A 20,249-nucleotide genomic window follows, 5' to 3' on the forward strand; every position below is an offset into this window, starting at 1 on the left:
ATCGAGCGATGGAATGAGGAAATGCAAAGTTGGGTTCCCCTGGAGAAAATAACTTACAATCTGAGAAACAAGTACAGCATCTTTTGGAAGATTTGGCAGCCATACATGCACTACATAGGTGCATGGAAGTGATTGTTCTACCATTCCCTGCTGCGGCTCCCTCTCTCCCGCACTGATCCCGATCAAGGAAAGTCAAGAATGAGCACCGACCTGGAAGCCGTCCGTTGAGCCCGTGATAGTCCCTGTTTCTTTTTTTCATTTCTTTTTTATGATTATTTGTACTCTTATTCATTTCCTTAATGTCTATTATTGCTATTGACATTGTAGTATGAATGAATCGTTTAGTTTTATAGGGGGTGGGTAATGACGTGGGCTTGTATATACAGTCATAGAGAAAAGGAGTACATATACATGTATACGAGATTGTGAACTGCCATCATTGGCGGGACGCGGTATATGAATGTACACCCCTGTGTGAAAAATTATAAATAAAATATTCAAATAAAAAGATTAGATGTAAATTTATGGGGTGTTTTATGAAAGAAAGTGCAACTTGAAATTTTTGGGTACCTTAGGCTCTGAGTCATTCGCCATTTCAAATTTTGATTACCCTCTTCATTAGATCCTTGTTCTAGTAAAGCACTGATGCTCTTTTTTAAGAATATGATTATAAATGTGAGATACCTTCATCCTTTCAGCCTTTTTGTAAATGTTACTTGTAAGTTTTTCTTTAGACAGTGGTTCAACATGGCTACATTTTGGGTAGAGGATAGGAAGTGAACAATGTTTTCTTAACTCACGGTGAATGTGCGCAGACCTTGAGAGATTTCCCAAAATTGATTAGACAAATTGCTTGATATCTACAAGATGATAACAGAGATTGGAAATATATTGCTTTCAAGTTTGGAGTCCATAGGGCTCATGTTTTAAAATACAGGGAAGCAATTTATGTTGAAGAAGGAATGCGTTCTTATTTGCAATGTTGTCTCCTAGGATGATGGGATCGTCTTCTGAAGCCCCTTTGATCATTACCAACTGCTGGCAATGTGTTCCACTTCTCTGTTAGCCTGTGCAAATGGGAGTAAAACGTTGGGACTAGTTTCATGAACCAGGTGCCATTTGAAGACAGATTTACATTTATGCAATATGACTTGACTTTGGATGATGAGAAAGACTTCGCTTGGAACTGTAAAGACTCATTCCTACAGGTTGTAAATTAGATAATTAAAAACTACACATTTTCTTCCAAATGTTTTTTTCTGTTATTCTTTCTAATCTTCCTTCTCTTAATTTTGCTTTTTATACCTAATTTGATTTCATTTGCTCAGTTCCTCTCTCTGTTTCTCACCCTGTTATATTTACTCTTTCCAGAATGCATTGGTTATAGAGGTAGCCCTGATGGTTGCATATATTCAATTTGTTATCAACGTGCATTTCTGGTTATTTTAATTGGGTGTGGATAGTGAGAAAAGCAAAAGAGACTGCAGATGCTGGGAAACTGGAGATATACACAAAATGCTGGAGGTACCCAGTGGGTCAGGCAACAACCTTTGAAGGCCATAGATAGTCGACACTTCAGGCTAAACCTTGGATTTACAACCCTGTTTTACACATCCCTTGGTTCTTATATCAGTAACATTTATCTTCAATACATCGCCACGGACAACTGAAAACAAACCCATCGACCACCAGTCATCTGGAGACTATGGGTTGACCAATACTGACTTCTAGATGTATGTATAGAAAATGATACTATGAAATGAAAACAAGGATGGTTGAAACATTTATTAGGTCAGCCAGCATGAAGTAAAGGGAATTAGTTCAAATGTTGTGTTGACCTTTCATTGCAATTGATGAAAGTATAGTGACCTGAAAAGTAACTCCACTTTCCTCAAGTGTTACCTGACCTGAATATTTATAGATTTCTTTGATATCACTACAGATTTCCAATATCTGCTGCATTTGCTTGAAAATTCAGTTCTGTCTTACTAAAGTGTTTGTACATCAGATAGTACAGATCAATTGACTGCTTCATAGTTATTTTACATCCTGTGTGCAGCTATCTGAAATAACTAATTTTGTCACACTTATTATGCAAGTTATTTTCCAATTATGAAAATGGAGCTCATTCAGCTCCTGTTCCAGGATGATTCTTCAACTTTTTTTTTAAATTAGCATCTGTTGAGTTTACCTGGTTGAAGAGATTAGTTGAACTGATTTGTAATGTCAAAAATATTAATTATTTCTTTGTGTTCAGTCTTCTAGGTACTTTGAAATCTTCATCCTTTTGAGAAACTGGCTTCCTATGGCCTATTTACAGTTGAAGTGATTTGTGCTACAAGCTTTTGGCAGTAATAATGTATGTTAGTCTTTTTCTACCAGTCATTTGAGTGAGGAACAGCGACAAGCTAGAGGATGTTGTGAATAGTTAGAATTCTCACTGCTGTTGATACCACCCTCCTCTGGAATGTCTTATGGCTCTCCACCACAAAGATGTTTGGTAACTGAATCACAGCAGTCGAAGTACAGTTAAAATTAGTTAATGGGATTGATAAATTGCTTGCTATCAAGCATAGGGCAAAACAAATACAACATTTTTGGGGAAAAAAAATCCTGTGATGTTACCCACTGATTCCCACTCTGTTCAGAAAGAACTGTTCAACATTTTAACTTGATTTGATTTCTCAACTCTATTCCATGCTACAACCATCTAGAATTGCCCACATCAGTCTACCGTTCAATCTCCTTCCCTGTCACTGTTGGAATTCCCAGTTCCCAAGCTGCTTAACTGCCTTTCTGTATTATACCCAAACATCATAGCTTCACAGTCTTAGAAATAGATAGCACAAAATGAGAACATGCACTTCATTGTAATTGTGCTTTTTGAGACTCAAGTGTCATGACCCTTGCAATTTACTAATATGTCCAAAAACACACAACAAAATATTACTTAACAATGCAATTTATTAAGAAAATGTTTTTTTGATGTGTTAATAGAACTAATATTTTTCGATTGAGAGCTGCTTTTTTCTTCCAAGCTCTCAGACATTACAAAGTATGAAGGCCGGCAAGTTGTCATGAGTGAGCCACCATTGCTTATCATAGAATAATGTCAGAAGTTACCTTATGCGTATCTTCAAAGCCTGTATGAAGGGTGATGCATATGGTGGCAGAATCCTGTGTGAGGTCCTGATACAGCTGACAACTTTTGACAACTGACAAACCCAAGCCCCTACCTTTGTCAGCTTTCAACACTCACTTTTTAAAATTACTTCTGAATGTCTACGGATGCATAGTTATCAAAATAATTAATAAACTTGAAATATTTTATAAATATATTTTTTAAAAGAACTAATCATCCTTCCCTCAACAAATTCTGTTTTTATTCCAACACCTGCAACTTTTTGATTTCTTTTGCAGTGCCAGGTCTTGATTGAACTGATTGATTGCTGGGTTATGACTTTCTCACCAGAATGGTAATTACTGTCTTGAGTTTGGAAGAATATGAAGAGATCTCAATGATGGGCACAAATTTCTTACAGTCTTTACAGGGTGGGGGAAGAGTTTTGTTACCCCTGGCATTCGTGTCAAGAACCAGGGGACACAGTCTCAAAATATGGTGTCAACAATTCAGGACACCAGCCTGTGAAAATACTGGAATTTGCCACCTGAGAGAGCTGTGTAAATTCAATTACTGAGCTTATTCAAGGCACATTTTGATGGGTGGCTCAGTTAGCCTAGCAATTAGCACAATGCTATTAAGCACAAGTGTTCAAATCTGGCACTGTCTTTAAGGAGATTGTATGTTCTCCCTCTGACTGTGTGGATTTCCTCCGGGTGCTCCAGTTCTTACCCATGTTCCAAAGATGTATGGGATTAATTTGTTAATTGCTCACATAGGCATATTTGGGCCTTGCAGGCTCATGGGCCTGAAGAGCCTGTTACAGTGTTGTATCTCTAAATCAAATTAACAAATATTAGGGGAATCTCAGGACATTAGTGCAGGAAAGTGAAGCAAGGATAAAAGGTCAACCATGATTTGATTGAATGGTGGAGCAAGGACAAGAGGTTGAATTGTTTGCTTCTAGTTCTATTTTCCAAGGTCCAATGCTGCTTCAGTGAACAAATTCCTTGGAAAAGTTTGTATTCTGTCATGGAATTCTGTCCAAGTCCAACATCAGGACAGAGGGAGAAAGTCACTGGAGTAGTTTGGTTAACTAATTCTGAGACTATGTGGATGTCCTTATCTTGATGCAACTTATAAGGAAACACAATTTTGCCATGAAGCTACAAACGTCACCCAGCAAGTTCTTAACAATTTTAGAAATGCTTAATTTATTAACTTTTCATTAAAATGCCACAATGGTTTTCAGGAGGCCGTAAGTATATTTGCAAATAACATTTAAAATAAACACTCGAGGTTTTATAGTGATTTAATATTCATTCCAACCATGCTGAATTTGCGAAACTGTATATATCTTTTTAAAAAAAGCATTTTTAAAGATGTCAGACAGTGACTGGCCTCTTTGTTGGACTGTCATCTTCATGGCTTTTCCATGAATGTGGAAACATGACATTTCTGCAGAAAGGCTCACTACTCATCTCCAGCAGTTGGAGGTAATGAGCAGTGAAGTTGGAAACTGGAGTCAGACTTGTAAAGTAATGGTGTGACTATTTCTCGGTCCTAGAAATGGGTTGCAATGTGTGCAAGATATACATCCTCACATCTCAGTGTTGGACTTGATTTTTCTTTAAAATTATTTGATTATTTTTCTGTGAATACTGTACTGTGTAAAAGGCTCAATAGCAATACAGATTACTGGTATTGTTATATTAATATAACAAGAATTAGGACTAAATCCTTGTGGTATCTACCACACGATTCATCAAGATCATTCTCAGATTCAGTTTCCTGCACTAGCCCTGTATTCTTTGATTCCTCTAATATCTAGGGATTTTAATATATATATATATAATAAATCTAAGCTTCCATAGCCTTCCAGGATATTTTAAATGGCCATCCTCTTACTATGCAATGGTTGGCTCTGGTCTTCTCAGCCAAGGGCAGCTCTCTCCACATATCCAATCTATCAAGCACTGTAAGAGTTTTGAAAGTTTAAGTGGGGTCTTTCACTTTTCTAAACTCAAGAGCAGGATTTTGCAACCTGTGGTTCGCAGGTCTGCAGTAAAGATAAATGTTACCAATGTAATAAACAAGTATTATGTAAAACAAAGTTGTAAATTTGAATATCTTTCACCATTAGATGGTCTGGGAAAGAGCACAAGCTTGCCAGTCACCCACCCCGACAAACCCCACCGGTAGTGCATAGGTTTGTTTTATGTGGGCCATGGTGAGTAAAGGAATACTTGAGGTAGTGCATGGTTGAGAACCACTGCTCTAGAGTATCCAAGCCAAGCTGACCCATTTATTCCTCGTATGATAAACCCTCCATCCTATATATATATATATATATATATACACATACACACAGTTTTAATTCAATTTCCCAGGATAGGATAAAATTGTCATAGAGGGAGTGAAACAAAGCTGCTTCAGGCTGGATCCTAGGATGGAGGGTTTATATATATATATATATATATATATATATATAGATATATAGATATCTATATCTATGCTTCATTCTCACCAAAGCTCTATATAATTGCAGTAAAACATCCATCTTCTTGTTCATAAGTACATTCTTGCTGCATCTTTGGCTAAGCTGTCTATGACTTGTGTTGAGGGCACCAAGAACTCTAAATATCAACATTTTCCAATCTATCAACATTTAAAATATATTCTGCTTTTCTGTTTTGTGCAACAAATTAGATAACTTCACATTTTTCCACATAATGTTCCACCTGTCATGTTCTAGCCCACTCACTTGGCTCAGCCTCTTTATATCCTCCGCCCACCTACAATTGAAGCAATTTGCAGTAGCCATTCATTTTTGGGATTATGGGAGAAAACCTACAAGGTTTACAGATATAGATGGGAACATTTATAATGGGAGGTTAGGAAATTAAACAAATACTTCCTGGCTTTCTTCACAATTCCACCTAGTCAGCACAGTCGAAGCCTCAGTCAAATTGCTGATATGGATTGTGAATAGTTGGGTCCCAAGCATGGAACTCTACAGTATTCTGCCAGTCTCAGCCTGCCAACCACCTGCCCCCCGCCACCCCGTAACTCATTCTTAGTCCATTATGATTTCAGCATGTTCCCTCCCACTGATCCTGCCCAACAGGTAGGTAGGTCTCTCAATACTTAGTTTAAATGTACATTTGTCTGTTTCAACCAAGAGGAACGTTTGCAGAATCCATAACCAGTTTTTCAAAGCTGTGACATGCAGTGAGGATTTATTGGCTTTCAATCTCACGGTCTTCCCCCGCATTATATTTTCTTCACTTTTAATACTCTTTCAATCCCTCATTTTTGTAAGACCTCAGTTTTTTGAGAAGATTTTTGTCTTTCTCCATGAAGGCAGACATTTGTTTAATTTCCTCACCTCCCATCTCTATCTGTAGGTGTCTTCCTGATGCTCTAGTTTCTTCTGATATTGGAGAGGCTAATGGTTACTGTGAATTACTCCAAGTTCAGACAGGAGAATTGGGTGGAAGCTGAGAAAGAATAGGTTACAGGGAAACAAACAGGATAGTGAGACTTGAGGCAGCTCTCAGAATATTCCCATGAAGTCAGAGGGTTGAATGATCCCCTCCTCTGATGTGAGAAAATAAGAGAAATAAATTGAATTTAGTTTATTGTCACATATACAGACATACAGTGAAAAACTTTGTTTATGAACTATCAGATTTCAGATTTATTGTCAAAGTACCTACTGTACATGACATCACATCCAATCCTGAAATTCTTTTTCCTGCAGGCCAGGCAGAATGGCCACTCATTTGGAGTGCATAAAAAAAACTGTACTCAAATGTAAACAAACTGATTTGCTATACAGAGAGAAAACAAATAAGGTACAAAAGTTAGTGTTGTTAAATGAGTCCTTGATTGAGTTTGTGGTGGAGAGGGAGCAGATATCCTTGAACCTGGTGGGGCGAGTCTTGTGGCACCTAGACCTCTCTCCTGATGGCAGCAGCAAGAACAGAGCGGGTGCTGGATGGTGTGGATCCCTTAATGATTGCTGGTTCTCTCCAATGGCAGTGTTCCCAGTAGATGTTCTCAGTGTGGATCCCTTAATGATTGCTGCTTCTCTCCAATGGCAGTATTCCCTGTAGATGTTCTCAGTGTGGATCCCTTAATGATTGCTGGGTCTCTCCAATGGCAGTGTTTCCTGTAGATGTTCTCAGTGTGGATCCCTTAATGATTGCTGCTTCTCTCCAATGGCAGTGTTCCCTGTAGATGTTCTCAGTGTGGGGAGTGTGGATCCCTTAATGATTGCTGGTTCTCTCCAATGGCAGTGTTCCCTGTAGATGTTCTCAGTGTGGATCCCTTAATGATTGCTGGTTCTCTCCAATGGCGGTGTTCCCTGTAGATGTTCTCAGTGGGGAGTGGGGATCCCTTAATGATTGCTGCTTCTCTCCAATGGCAGTGTTTCCTGTAGATGTTCTCAGTGTGGATCCCTTAATGATTGCTGGTTCTCTCCAATGGCAGCATTCTCTGTAGATGTTCTCAGTGGGGAGTGTGGATCTCTTAATGATTGCTGCTTCTCTCCAATGGCAGCATTCTCTGTAGATGTTCTCAGTGGGGAGTGTGGATCTCTTAATGATTCCTGGTTCTCTCCAATGGCAATGGTCCCTGTAGATGTTCTCAGTGTGGGGAGTGTGGATCCCTTAATGATTGCTGCTTCTCTCCAATGGCAGCAGCGTTCCCTGTAGATGTTCTCAGTGTGGGGAGAGTTTTGACTGTGATGTCCTAGGTTGTGTCCACTACCTTTTACAGAGCTTTGCGCTCAGAGGTATTGGTGTCCCCATACCAGACCATGATGCAGCCAGTCTCCACACTTTTATAACCACACATATGTAGAAGTTGCCTGGGTTTCTGATGTCATACAAAACTTCCACAAACTCCTGAGGAAGTAGAGGTGCTGACGTGCTTTCTTTACGATGACATTAGTGTGTTGGGTCCAGAAAAGATCCTCCGAGATGATTACTCCCAAGAATTTATATTTGCTCACCCCCTCCACCTCTGATTCCCCCAGTTTTCTCTTCTGGTCAATAATCAACTCCTTGGTTTTGGTGACATTGAATGGGATCTTCTTGTTGGTGCACCATTCAGCTCAGTTTTCACTCTCTTTCCTGTATACTGACTCATCATCCATTTTTATACAGTCCACTACTGTGGTATTGTCAGTGAATTTGTAGATAGTGTTGTTGTCAAATCGAGCCACACATTCATAGGTGTATAGCAAGTAGAGAAAAGGGCTAAGAACACAGCCCTGTGGTGCTCCAGAACTGTTGGAGATTGTGGAGGAGATATTCTTACCAATCTTCACTGATTGTGGTCTGGAAATCCAAGATCCAGTTATACAGCAGAGTATTGAGTCCCAGGTCTTGGTTTGCTGATAAGTTTAGAGGAGATGATGGTGTTAAATGCTGAACCATTGTCAATGAAAAGCATCCTGATGTATGCATCTTTACTGTCCAAGTGTTCCAGGGCTTTGTGTAGAGCCAGTGAGATGGCATCTGCTGTAGACCTGCTGCTACAATAGGAACAGATCCATATCACTACTCAGACAGTAGCTGATATGCTTCAACCCCAGCCTTTCAAAACACTTCATCACTGTTGGCGTGAGTGTTGATGTGATAGTCATTTAAGCAAGTTACCACACTCTTCTTGGGCACCAGTATGATCGATGCCTGTTTGAAACAGGTGGGTACCATGTCCTGCTGGTGTGATGTTGAAGATATCTGTGAATGTATTAGCAGGTTGGTCAGCACAAGTTTTTAAATACTTGGCCGGCTACTCCGTTCAGTCCAGATTTTTTTTCCTCAGATTCACTCTCCTGAAGGCAGCCCTCACATCATCCTCCGCTAAGGACAGGAGAGGATCATAAAGGGACATGGAGGTGCACAGTAGAGGTTCTTCATGGTTGTTGAGGTTGAAACAGGCGTAGAAGGCATTGAGTTCATCTAGAATTGAATCTTTGCCGTCTCCTATAGCAACAATTTTTTTATTTTTTGTTTAGGCATACAGTACAGTAACAGGCTCTTTCGTCCCATGAGCCTGTTCCACCCAATTAAACCCAATTGATCTACAACCCCTGTGTGTTTTGAAGAGTGGAAGGAAACCCACATAAACACAGAGAGAACAGCGCCGGATTCAAACCCAGGATGCTGGCACTGTAACAGGTGTCGGGTATCCTTCATTGTTTCCAATTTTGTCCAGAAACTTCACTTCGCCTAGGAGATGGCTTTCCGTAGGTCTTACCTGTTCCTTCTGTAGTGATCTGGATCTCAGGACTTAAATGTCTGTGATCTAGCTCTCAGCAGGTTCCAAATTTTATTGTCACCCAGGGCTTCTGATTGGGGAAAACCCTGAATGATTTGGTGGGAACACACTCATCCAGAGCTCTTTTGATAGTCTTTGACAGCCCTGGTGTGATAACTTAGATCCACAGCTGAGTCCTTGAACTGCTCAATCTGCTGACTTAAAGAAGTCCTACATCTGTTCTTCAACCTCCTGCGACCACCTTCTTCTTCTGTCCTAATCTCCAGAGCCTTTCTTTTTAGGGTCTGTCTATATGAAGGCAGATATACTGTACATGTACATGCTATCCAGGCCAGTCAACCTATCTTCAGTACTTCAAGTAGTAAAGCACGAAAATCTGCAGACACCATGGTTGAAGTAAAAACACAAAGCTGGAGAAACTCAGCAGATCCAACAGTGTCCTTTACATAGCAAAGGCAAAAATACATAACCGAGATTTCAGGCTTGAGCCCTTCTACATGATGATGAAGGGCTTATGCCCAAAACGTCAGTTATGCATTTTTTCCCTTCAGTTGTGTTTTTATTTGAAATAACATGTTCAGCTTCAGAAAGTAAGAATTTCAGTGAATATGTACATTGTACAATGTATATGGCAATAAACACATTATCATTAAATAAAACAAATGTGCAGATGTGTAATTCTGGTAACGTTATCACCAACATCGAAGTACTCGAGATGGCAGAGGCCGACAGCATCGAATCCACGCTGCTGAAGATCCATCTGCGCTGGGTAGGTCATGTCTCCAGAATGGAGGACCATCACCTTCCCAAGATCGTGTTATATGGCAAGCTCTCCACTGGCCACCGAGACAGAGGTGCACCAAAGAAGAGGTACAAGGACTGCCTAAAGAAATCTCTTGGTGCCTGCCACATTGACCACCATCAGTGGGCTGATATCACCTCAAACCGTGCATCTTGGCGCCTCAGTTCGGCGGGCAGCAACCTCCTTTGAAGAAGACCACAGAGCCCACCTCACTGACAAAAGACAAAGGAGGAAGAACCCAACACCCAACCCCAACCAACCAATTTTCCCTTGCAACCGTGTCTGCCTGTCCCGCATCGGACTTGTCAGCCAGAAACGAGCCTGCAGCAGACGTGGACATTACCCCTCCATAAATCTTCGACTGCGAAGCCAAGCCAAAGAAGAGAGTAGAAATGAGAAATTCACTGGATATTTGTAAGGAAATATTTATTAGGAAAATGCATCAAGGACAGATAAATGTTAAGTTAAGCCATTATCTGATTGAATGGCAAAATAAGTTCAGACAGGTGGCTGGTTTGTTCCCTTATCTATACTCAGGGTATCATTAATGCTGATTGTTTTTTTTCTTTGGCTATTTTGGATGATGAATTGGAAAATGGAAGTATTTGGAACATGTGAAGACTTAATTCAGTTTTGTTTGTTTCTAACTTACTGGTTGCACCTTTGTGTTATGTTGAAAAGAAAATTGATAATGTGAGGCATTTTGAAAAAAATGGTTAACAATTGGTTTCATTTGGTCTTACTGGTTCCCTGTTGTTTGTAGAACAGATATCTCTGTTGGGAGTTTACCTGCCAGCATGTTGTTAGTTTATTATTTTCAGTGGAGCTAATTTTAATGTACAATTAATAGAATTAGTGAGAAGCTGGAAGGACTCAATGGGTCAGGCAGCATCCATGAGGAGAAATGGTCAGTCAATGTTTTGGGTCAGGACCCTTTATTAAAAGTCTGACCCACTGTATCCCTTCAGCATCTCATTATTTGCTTGAGATTCCTACATCTGCAATTTTTTTGATTTCCTTTTGACAATAACATTCTATAAAAACATTTCAAGTATACTTTTAAGCTCTTGTCCTTTAGATGTATTGGCCCATACCTGAGAAACCAACTTTTAGTTTGCTAACAAATGCATATTAAAAAACAGACAAATCAACTGGCTTTTATAACAAATAGTAATTGCATTAAAATTAAATAGATCATCTTCATTAAAAATGTGAAATTAAAAGTATGTGTTGTGTGACAGATTATGTTATATTTTGTATTGTATATAGATATGTTTTAAAGGAGATAAATAGGGGCAGGTTTTTTTTTTAGTGTAGGTCACATACAAACACTTCAAAACAGATCTCATTTAAAATGCCAGAGCTCTGCTCAAGCCAGACTGTCCAGGCTCAGAGTGCCTTTGCAAAAACTTTGAAGGATACCTTTAAGGATTTCACAAGTAAATGTTAATTGGACATGCTGTGGAGTAATGGATTATTGTTTTGGAAAGCAACAGATGAACAAACTCAGAAGATCAGGTCCGGAGCCGCAGTCTATCTGAGTGCAGTTGGCTGTTCTAAGAGGGTCATGTGGTTTTCTCTGAGTGAGAGAGAGAATTCAGTTCTACAGTTCAGCAGCTGGGACTGGAACATGACAAGCTGGCAAGCTTGTGGAAAAACCCCATTTTGAAGACAGATTGTGAGTTCTTAGTTCAGCCTAGTCAAAGCCCTTGTGGTCCATACAAGAGGAGAGGACTGGCTCCCTAATGTTTCATGTGAAATAATGGAAACAAAAAGGAACTGTGGTGACCTAAAAGAAAGAGGTTATCATCTCGAAAACCCTGATGGGGAAAGTCTCTTATCAAGACACTGGCGTGGGTGATCGGAAGGAATCAGTTTGTGTCCAGTGAGCAACAAATCTCTCTCTCTGAAAACCAACAAGAACCTTCCAGAGCAGTAACCATTTACCTGCCAAGCACCAAAGCCTGGTGAAATTCATAAATGGTAAATTCTGTGCACAGTATAAGAATTGCCTGCAACCAATGAACTTGGAGGAATGAGATTGGACTGTGAATCAAATAACTTTTCTGAACTTATATACATATTACATACATGTGCGCTTAGAATTAGAAGGGGGTTAAGTTAATAGTAATAGGTTAAAGTTTGATCCTGTGTTCATGTTTAAAGATAAAATTTTTTAACCATTTGTCTTGATGAATTTCTTTGCTGCTGGGTTTTGAGGTCCTCTGGGCTCATAACTGTTGCAATTTTGATCAAATGGTCAAAGACCAGTAACTACATTGCATACAACTTGTACAAGCCTGAAGAATACATGGAATGCTTCTTCAAACCCTACATTGAGAATGTGGCACTGCCCCACACTTGTCTTTTGAACTCCCAGGGATTCTGCACACTATGCACCAACTTGAAATGGGCTGTTCCATTCTATCTCCAGCAGTGGCCTGCTGTAATTGCTGTTATCAATGTGTCTTTGAATTTATTGTCATATACATAAATAGATTGTGCAGATGTACTGAGATACTCACTTGCTGCGGCCAAAACAGGTATGTAAGATACATCAACTATAATGGTATGAATTAAATGACCACAGCAGGCCATAAAATGGAGAAAAAGAGATAATAAATAAAGGAGAGTGCAAGAAAAAATAGTTTTGCTACAATAGTGCAGTTAGATCTTTTGGTGGTTCCAGAGTAGATCCTTCTGTTCCCTTGGACTGAAGAATCAGAATTTATTTTCATGTAATTTGGTGTTTTGCAGCAGTATTATAGTGCAAACATTTATGCTTGTAATCAGGGTAATAGGGTCCTTTATGATGTTGGCTGCCTTCTTGAGACAATGTCTTCAATGGACAGATGGTTGGGACCTGTGATGGACTTGGCTGGGTTTCTGCAGCCTTGTGTGTTTCCAAATCAAACTGTAGTACAGCCAGTCACAATACTTTCCATAGTACAGCAGTAGACGAGATCCATTCCTCAGTCTGTTTTTAAGTCAAATTTGTAGGTAAGTTGGAACAGGTACATATGGTTTTTATTTAGTGTCAGTTAGTCAAATGTTTGTCTTAGTACTGTATATAATATATATTTTACTTGTCTATGCTTATAAAAGTACTGGAGTCAATTTCTTGAAGTAGGCACACTCAACACGGTGTTAACAGCAATGTGATCTGACTTAAAATGGCAGACAGTGAACTCCTTATACCGGAAGCTGCGTTTAGTCCATTTCTAAGTACAAGTTGTCCGCAAGTCAGATGTTTGTAACCCAGGGACTGCCTGTATTCAATGATATGCCAAATGTCCTCAGACTTCTTAAGTAGAGGTGTTAGTATGCCTCAATGTGCTGGCTCCAGGCACAGTCCTCCGATATATGCACTCCCAGGAATTTGAAGGTACTAACCTCCATTGGTCTGAGGGGGATGGCAAAGACAATCTCCCTTCAACACACTGTCTTAATCAAGAGTTTTGATCTGAAATGTCAACAATTCCTTCCCCCACTCCAACTGTTGCTGCTTGACCCACTGAGTTCCTCCAGCAGTTTATTTTGTGGAGAAGCTAAGCTCCACAGAAGTATTTCAAGAACGTGTTCAAATGAGAATATCTTTCAACAATGAATTGACACTGGTTCAGTAGTGGGTAAGTGCAGTGAGAAAGGCAGCTGCATTTAGGACTGTGACCTGGGACTGGTTGGTGAGATAATGTACATCCTGTATCTTTATATTCATTGTATTCGTGATCTCATAATGCATCAGTTTCTCTGTAGCCGCCATCAGAACTTCATTGCAAAACTCCTGTGATTAGTGAAGATCTTACATTTCTGAACATATGACCCTATAAGTTTCACACATGCAAAGTATATGTCACACATCCACCAGATTAACACAAATGTATTCATAAATCTCAGAGTCCAGCAAAATGATCCTGTTGCTAGAAACAAGCTGTTTGTTTTGTGAGGCCTACGAACTTGTCCTCAGACTGAGAGACTGAGGTCATAAGAAGCTCTTAGATATCCCCTTGTAAGTTTTAATTAGCACAGGGCTATTTAATGAACACATGAGAGAATTAAAGTGGCTATCTCTTCACAACATTAGCAGCTGGCTACTGTTTGTTGTAACTCAGACTTATTTTTGATAGCAAAATCACACTGATTGCAGTTGTACCCTCTTTCCATGTGCTTGGCTTATTAAAGGCCTCTGCAGGTTTTGAAGGATCTATCAAAATAAGGTTAAAGTTATTGTAAAATGTGTTTATCATTGGATTTAAAATTAATTTCTAGCCAGGTTTGAATGAACAACCAGGATTGCTCCAACTCTCTTCCATACTATTCCATCTACCCGTTTTACTTTACAAGAAGTGTTACAGAAGTGTGTCCCTGGAGTCACCGAGGAACATTCCACCTACTCTGAAAGTTCAATTTATAACCTCATCTTTTCATGGCATTTAAACCAAATTTTGGCGTGTTCTTTCCAACTCCTGATCGCTGATAGTGTTGCAACAGGAGACCATGATATCTGATGTGGGCCTTGTGGCATGGAGGGAGTGCAGTGGGTAGGGTTGATCAAAAATGCAGCGGTGCTGGCCCCACGTGCAATCTCCAGCTCCTCTGACCCCTTTACTCTGCCTATGAATCTTCTGGCCAAGTTCAGTGTGAGGCTAGCAGGTCTGCCAAGAAGACTCATCTCATTCTCCACAGTGAAAAGTCAAATGTTTAACACCCATTTACATATCATCAAACTGTAACTAAAGTTTATTTTGATGGTTTTCCTTGAAAATGTTGTTGGAACTTCCCTTCGATTTACAAATAAGCCTCACACTTGCTTTCTGCATCACAGGAACAACTGGATCTCTCCTGTTATATTAGGCCCTTTAATAGAGGAAAAAAGTGAATTTAAAGATAGTTTCCCAGTCACCTCCATAAAAGGTCCGAAGGTGGTAGAACTGTTCAAACTCACTCCAGCTTCCATCCACCTAGGGAGGGGTACACTTAAAATGAATGTCGGCTGAAAAGTGGCTGCAAAGGAGAAGGCTGATGACATTTCAATGACCCCATCAGCCTGAAACCCAGGACTGTGCATTTAAAAAACCCATATGGTTAATAGAGGCTATTATGTTGCGCAGGAGATCTGCCTGAGTCCTAAGACTGCTTGTACGGATCTCCACTAGTGCTCTTACCTGCTCTTTGGTCACCATTGTCCAGCATAGGCCATTTTCCCTTCTCGGCATGAAAGTTTGGCATCATGGTGGCGGGTGACGCTATTGCACCACTCGCCCCACCTCCCTCAGCTCTGGAAGCCGGCTCCCAACTCAGCTCTGCATAAAGGCACCACAGGATCCGGATTATAGATCATCACCAGAAAAGGTAAAAATTGTCTTTTTTTTTTAACTTGAGCTGGCTATAATGTAGGGTTTCACCATAAAAAGGCCTATTGTGACACCAATCCTGCTGCAATTTATTTTAGTGTAGCTTTACTTGGATGACATTTACCCTGTTCTCTTATATTTTTATTGATTTGCTGAATTAAGCTCATCTGAAAAATGCTTTGAGATTGTAAACTGTAGAAAGGTTGTTGTGGCCATCGCAGCACAAGAAATATCTGAGATGATCTAGCACCAAAGCTGTTAACTTGGAGTTGGTGTGTGTGAGTGAGAGAGATGTGCCATTTCCTGGCATAGAGCGGAACTTGCACCAGCTGTGAGCGTCTGGTGCCATATCCTTAGGGTGGTTGCACACTATACCAGCCAGAAGATGTGTGAATGTGACTGCTGCACTAAATCTGAACATGTACACTGATGTCAAATCAGATTCTCTCCTCTCCACACCCTTTACCCTTTCAGTTATTTTAAACACAGAATTACATCTGCAGAATTTAAATTGCTCTGATTAAGGTATGCTGAAGATAAAACAGTAATTACATCTTCTGTTTGTGCATTATTGAGATGTGAATGGTTGTTTTAGATTGGACAAGCAGTGACAATGTATTATAAAACAAACCAAGATCTTTTATAGTTCCTTGGTCTCTGAACAATCCTAGCAATGCAAAGCAAGTGCCCAAGGTGATTTACTCACTCATCAGACCACTGTGACATCACATCAACCATTCTTAGTTTAGCATACAGTGCTAATTCAGTGTTAATGACCATGGTTTGAATTCAGTGCTGTCTGTATGGGGTTTGTACATTCTCCCCATGTCTGCTTGGGTTTCCTCTGGGTGCTCCAGTTTCCACCCACATTCCAAAAACATACACGGTTGATAGGTTAATTAGTTACATGGAAGTATTCTGGGTGGCACAGGCTCATGGGCCAGAAGGGCCTGTTACAAGGCTGTATCTCTAAATTAAAAATAAAAATTAAAATCACCTCTTTTTCATTTATGGATGATCCAAGGTTGCCATCAGCACAGAGGGGGTTAAGATACTTTTTTGTGTCATTCCAATGACTTTGTGGTCGGGTGCTCAGGTGTCTGAACCACCCTCCACAGCGTCAGTCACACAGGAGTCATGTCAGCTGTTGTTATACACTGGAGATTACACAGTTTAGTCATTAGCTGTGATAAGCTGCAGCTGATGCTAGGCTCTAACCCTTTCCACCTAATTAGCCTCATTAATGAGCTTTCCTACTCTCCATAGAGAGGCTTCTTCTCTGGGACAACAGGCAAATATATACACCTTGCCCAGGTAGATCTGCCTTGGCCTTTCATTATGCCTGCTTCTGCAAATCCTGTGACTTGCTTTGTTTGAGAACTGTGGTTAAAGGAAATGTGAACCATGTTCATCACTGGCTGCACTCAGCTTCTCATTTTAAACCCAGTGCTCATTTTTTATTTTAACTATTATGCTGTGATTATTTGCTCATTTGAAACTTTAATCAGCAGGAAGACTCAGGTTTGTGGCTCTTGCAGGGAGATTTCTAAAAAAAAATACGTAAAGAATATTGGATGCTGGGGAGTGATTACCAAGAGGGTGAGTTTCCAGATCATTGGGAACAGTGAAACTAAAGCCAAGTAATTGTTAACTCATCTTGGATGTGACTGTTCTCTGGGAATCACTCTGAGTCACCATGTTTTGTAATGCTTTTGTACTTGGTTAATTTTTGATATCCATCACTAACATCAGGCATACGCAAGGCAGACAAGTGGAGGAAGACATAGACACTGTCTTAATTGCCTATCATCTTCGTGGGTACAATATATGTGAGTTTATACAAGGATCCATAATACTTTTCAGGATATTCTAATTTTGCCCCATGGAGGAATTTAGCAACTGTAATTTGATGAGTACTGAGTTTATAAGAACATTAGAAGTCAGGAGTTGTTCAGCATGGAAACAGGTCCTTCAGCCCACTGGGACTGTGTTGTACAATCATAGGTGTTGTACAGCATGGAAACAGGTCCTTCAGCCCACTGGGACTGTGTTGTACAATCATAGGTGTTGTACAGCATGGAAACAGGTCCTTCAGCCCACTGGGACTGTGTTGTACAATCATAGGTGTTGTACAGCATGGAAACAGGTCCTTCAGCCCACTGGGACTGTGTTGACCATCAAGCACCCATTTATTTTACATTAATCCTACCCTAACCAATTTTTATTTTGCTCATCAGGGTGAAAGATATAATGTTCAAGGGAATCTTAAGGGGAACGCTTTTCACTCAAGGTGGCGTGAGTGTGCAAAAAGCTGCCAGAAGAGGTGGTGGACGCAGGTTCAGTTTCAACATTTTAAGAGAGGATTGAATGGGTTCAAGAATGCAAGGGGAACGGAGGGCTACGGTCTCAGTACAGGTCGATAGGACTAAATGGAATAAATAATTTGGCACAGACTAGATAGGCTGAAGGACCTGTTTCTGTAAGTGATCCAGAAAACACTGAGTTAGCTGATCTCAACTAATTACTGAAAGGAAAGCAAACTGTGGGAAGATAAGCCAGTACATCACAGGCAGAACTCTCCCCATTAACATCTACATGGAATGCTGCTGTCAGAGCACAACAGCAATCATCAGGATCCACATTGTTATGTCTCTGTATTACTTGGGAGACTTCTTAAATAACTTAGAGATGCAAGATTCAAATAACAAAAGAAACTTTGCTAATGCCTTCCACCATCTCAGGAAACACGCACACACACATACATACGCCCCACAGTGGTGGACTACAATTACTACAGTGAGAAGGGTATATTCTCACGCGGTTACAAAATAGTTCACATTATCCTAACTATATAATGCACACCACCCAGGACTTGCTCTGTTCTCACTGCTATCATCATTTAAGGGGTATAAGTGCCACAAGGCTTGTGCCATCAAGTTCAGAAATAATTGCTACCTATCCACCACTGGACTCCAAAACAACAAACTCAGAGACTCATTTAATGACATTAACTTTGCACATTATTTATTATTGAATATTTATTTTCTAATAATCAGAAATGAAAAAATGGAAGATCAGAGTATTATTTAAATGGAAAGTGATTGCAACGTGCTGCCGTGCAGAAGGACTTGGGGAGTGCTTGTGCATAAAAATGCAAAAGGTTGTTTTGCAGGTATAGGAGGCTATCAAGAAGGCAAATGAAATGATGGCCTTCATTGCTAGTGGGATTGAGTTAAGGAGCAGGGGGTTATGCTGTAACTGTATAAGGTACTAGTAAGGCATCTGGAGTACTGCCTGCAGTTCAGGCCTCCTTACTTGAGGAAGGATGAACTGTTTTTGGAAGCAGTGCAGAGGAGTTTCGCCAGGTTGACTTGAGAGATGAGGGGTAAGCCTATGAGAAGAGTTTGAGTTATCTGGGACTGTACTTGCTGGAATTTAGAAGAATGAGAGGGGATCATAGAAATTTATAAAATTATGAAAGGCATAGATAAGAGAAGTTGGCAAGAAGGTTCCATTAGTAGGGGAGACCAGGACTAGGGGACATATCCTCAAGATTTAGGGTAGTAGATTTAGGATGGATATGAGGAAGAACTGCTTTTCCCAGAATCTATGGAATTCACTACCCAATGAAGAAGTGAAGACAGCCTCAGTAAATATATTTAAGACTAGGTTGGATAGATATTTTTATAGTAGAGGAATTAAAGGATATAGGGAAAAGGCAGTTAGGTAGAAATAAGCCTATCATCAGATCAGCCAAGATCTCATTGAATGGCGGAGCAGGCTCGACGGGCTTCTCCTGCCCCAATTTCTTAGCTTTGGACTGCCTTCCTGTTGACACATTTCTCTTTTGTATATGTATTTTTTCTTGAATAGTTTTTTTTTTCACACTACCCAGAAGTAGAAATTCTATCTGGCCCGTAGGAAAAATAGTCTCGGGGTTATATGTACTCTGGCAAATCTAAACTTTGACTATTGAACGTTGATAGGTATGAAATTATGTGTATGGTAATACATTGCTACTGCAAGAATAACCATTGAGTGAATTCTGTAAATCTGAAATCAGAGTTTCAGCAATGAGAGGTTGGTCAACATGATGATCAAACACTAAGCAGAACAAATGTAAATTAAATGTATTTTGCTCATTTTAGTACAACAGAAGAAATGATGTTTGGAAGTTTAAACATGGTTAGAACATAGACCATGAAATATCATAGTATTTGGCAATATTTGGCTCACTATGTTGTGCCAAACTGTATAAACCTACTCAGCAATCTAAACCAGTGATTTTCAAACTTTTTCCTTTCCACTCATGTACCACTTTAAGTAATCCAATGGCTACCCACTTACCAGCAAGTGAACTAGCTCCCAAAATGGCAGACATGCTGTGGAAATTGCAGGAAATTAACCTGCATCCAACACAGGTTTTTATCTAAGCTTATTACATCACTGATGATGTCACTTCCTGTTCATGTGACTGTCACATTTGTGGCCTGAAATGTGAAGTTAATAAAACATTAAACACAAGTTTTATCAGGTAAACTTCTCAGTGGCTTTATTTTCCCGTTTCCTTTGTTCTCCTGCTTGTGTTCTTATCTCTCTCTCATACCACGTGACTTCCGGTACATCTCATACATATTCATTATCATGACATCCCTCCTTTAATCAGAAATAAACTTTACCT

At 39.9% G+C, this 20,249-nt stretch overlaps 1 protein-coding gene and 1 long non-coding RNA gene across 12 annotated transcripts in view; one reads left to right on the forward strand and one right to left on the reverse strand.

The window, feature by feature from the left end:
- The window catches only part of dennd1a (DENN/MADD domain containing 1A), a 536,086-nt gene that overhangs the window by 395,097 nt on the left and 120,740 nt on the right, over window positions 1-20,249 (forward strand). The window lies entirely within an intron of this gene.
- LOC138738435 (uncharacterized) lies at window positions 940-19,987 on the reverse strand. Its single transcript, XR_011341546.1, has 3 exons — window positions 19,916-19,987; window positions 15,380-15,517; window positions 940-1,067 (listed from the first exon to the last, which is right to left on the reverse strand). It is a non-coding gene; the product is annotated as an uncharacterized lncRNA (long non-coding RNA).

This window comes from Narcine bancroftii, chromosome 1 (assembly GCF_036971445.1).
Source record: "Narcine bancroftii isolate sNarBan1 chromosome 1, sNarBan1.hap1, whole genome shotgun sequence".
Taxonomy (NCBI): Eukaryota; Metazoa; Chordata; class Chondrichthyes; order Torpediniformes; family Narcinidae; genus Narcine; species Narcine bancroftii.